General features: G+C 35.3%; 1 pseudogene; it reads right to left on the bottom strand.

Annotated features, from left to right (window-relative positions):
- Positions 1-3,161, bottom strand: part of LOC105983577 — a 26,895-nt pseudogene that overhangs the window by 12,243 nt on the left and 11,491 nt on the right.

A 3,161-nucleotide genomic window follows, 5' to 3' on the forward strand; every position in this document is an offset into this window, starting at 1 on the left:
GGAGAGAGTGGACATCCTTGTCTTGTTCCTGAGTTAAGAGGAAATGGCTTTAGTTTTTCACCATTAAGTATAATGCTGGCTGTAGGTTTGTCATATACAACCAACTCTTTGTTTAGTTGATTCTTTCTATAGTTTTTTGGATTCTAATTCATTTAATTCTGATTTAATTTTAATTATTTCTTTCCATCTACTGGATTGGGGTTTATCTTGCTGCTCTTTTTCAAGAGGTTCAGATGTCTTATTAAATTGTTGGTTTCAGATCTCTCCAATTTGTTGATGTAGGAACTCAGAGCTATAAACTTGCCTCTGAATACTGCCTTTGCTGTGTCCCAGAGGAGCTGGTAATTTGTGTGCTCATTTTTGTTGAATAGCATGAATATTTGAATTTCCTTTCTAATCTCTTCCTTGACCCACTTGTGATTCAGCAGTGTGTTGTTCAGCCTCCATGTGTTACAGGACTTTCTTTGGTGGCTTTTGGTGTTGAGTTCTAATTTTATTCCCTTGTGGTCAGAGAGAATGCAAGGTATAACTTCAGTGTTTCTGAATTTGGACAAGTTTGCTTTCTGGCCTAAAATGTGGTCCATTTTAGAAAATGTTCCATGTGCTGCTGAGAAAAACATGTATTCTGATGCTGCTGGGTGAAATGTTCGGTAGATGTCTGTTAAATCTAGTTGATCTATGCAGTTGTTTAGATCTGCGATTTCTCTGTTGAGTTTTTGCCGAGTTGATCTAGCTAGTGGGGAGAGTGGTGTGTTAAAATCCCTAACAATTAATGTCTTTGGATCTATGTGGGATTTGAGGGAAAGTAGTGTTTCTTGGATAAATTTGGGTGCTTCGTTGTTTGGCGAATAGAGATTTAGAATTGTAATATCCTCCTGAAGGAGAGATCCCTTAATTATTATTAGGAACGACCTTCTTTATCTCTTCTCACAAATTTTAATTTGGAGTCTATTTTATCTGATATTAGGATTGCAACTCCCGCCTGTTTATGGGGGCCGTTTGCTTGGTAGATTTTGTTCCAGCCTTTAACATTGAAAATGTGTTTGTTTTTACGGGCAAGATGTGCCAGTCAGCAGTTATTTTTAAAAAACTAGAAAAATTTGAAAAGCAAACTACATTTTTATATGAAAAAAGGATGCAATTGAAATGGCATGTTAAAAATTAAGTGTTACAAAGATTAGATACAAAGAGAGAATTATTAAATTGAAAAAAGTTTTGAAAATGTCCCAGAATTAAAGACATATATGCACAGATTCACAGATTGCTAGCACTATCAAGAGTAAGTAAAATGAAATCTAGACACTGTCTAGATACAATTGTATCTAGAAACAATTCTAGTAAAACTCGGAATACTAAGGACAATGTATAGATTTAAAAGCAGACAAAAATAAATAAGGTAAGCAATGGGATGATGATGATTACAGTGTAACCTGATGATCATGGAAGCCAGAAATGATTGAACACTATCTTTAAAGTACCAAAAGAAAATAATCATCTAGAAAATCAAATTATATATCCAGAACAAGTCTTTCAAAATTAAAGGAGAAATTAAAAAGTTTCTGTATACATGAAAATAAAAAAATTTCCAGGCTTTTCATTAAGAAACTTTCAAGGTTGAAGCAAATGCCTCTGAAAAGAAACATATGAACTGTGGAAAAGAGCAGGGTTCAAGAAAATCATAGGTGATTGTAAATGGATAACTCTATACAGTAACTGCCACAAGTTAACCACATTTAAAATTTGAAATAAGAATACAATAATAAAAATGTCACACCATAATAGTAGACCAGAATGAGAGATTGGAATTAAAGCATTCTTATATCCTGTTATTGTTCAGCAAGAGGGAAATGATGTGGATAGAATTTGTCTTTGTTATGTATGAGTATAAAAAATTCATGTGTGGCTGCTGTTACCAATGGAAGAAAAAAATGAAACAAGGAAAAAGAATCTTCTAGATAAAATGAAATACAGAAAAAGTAGAAAAATACATGCCCAAACCAAAATATTTGAATTAATTTTTAAACATGTTAGGACTCACAATGACTGGTCAGTTGAGGTAACTTAAAATACCAATGAGCATCTGTAAAGGCACAGAGTAGTTGGGATACAAAGAAAGTAAAGCCAGTCTTGCTTAGCTTGGAACAATGTATTCTTCCGCTGGAGACAAGAACCTGCAGGATTTTATTGGTCACTCCATTCTGAATATATAAATTACAGGAGAGAGGGAAGATGAGACTGATTAGGAAATGTACAGACAGCATGTTTTTTTTTTTTGGGAGGGGGGCAAATCACTTATTGCTAAGACAACATGGAGAAGGAAGATTCTGTTATGTGAGTATCCTGTAGTGGCTGAGCTCCACTGACCAGGGATAATTAAAAGCTAAGGTAGCCTTCACACACACACGTACACATGCACACACACACACATCCCAACACTCACAATATAGTGTGCTATGTGAGAAATGACACTAATATTCAGGGCAAATACAAGCTAACTCAAAATTGTCCTGAAATCTTCCCAACAAAAACATCAAGTTGCTGATCTAGGAACAACTCAAATTATTTAAAAAGAGTTCTAACAACAAAAAAGGGAACAAGCACATAATAGCTTGTATTATAGGGAAAAAATGAAAGAAGAAAAAGACAAGCTGATGTAAGATGAAGAAACCCATCCTAGAAAAATGTTGACATTTAAATGTTAATGAGATAAAAATCATGACCAAACCTCTAAACAAGATTCCAAGAGCTCACTCAAGTACTTACAGTGCTCAGGAAAAATACAAGCATTTAGGGAAGATGATATAGAATTTGTAGAGTGATGGAACTGATATAACTGACAAAAGTAGAGAGTAAGAAGGTAGGCCGTAACTCTAAGGATTTTTTTTTTAGTCTTTTATTGCTAGAGATAAAAAGGCATTGCTTTATTTATTTATCTTTTGTCACTAAGGGGGTTTAAACTCAGGGCCTCACAGTTGCAAGGAAGACTTTCTACTGCTTAAGCCCTACCTCTGGGCTGGGAAAGTGGCTCAGTGGTAGAGTGCTTGCCTTGCATGCCTGAGGCCCGGGGTTCAATTCCTCAGCACCACATAAGCAAAAAGAAAAAAAAAGCCAGAAGTGGCGCTGTGGCTCAAGTGGTAGAGCGCTAGCCTTGAGCTGAAGAG

The sequence above is a fragment of the Dipodomys ordii genome, unplaced genomic scaffold (assembly GCF_000151885.1).
Source record: "Dipodomys ordii isolate 6190 unplaced genomic scaffold, Dord_2.0 Scaffold20, whole genome shotgun sequence".
NCBI lineage: Eukaryota > Metazoa > Chordata > Mammalia > Rodentia > Heteromyidae > Dipodomys > Dipodomys ordii.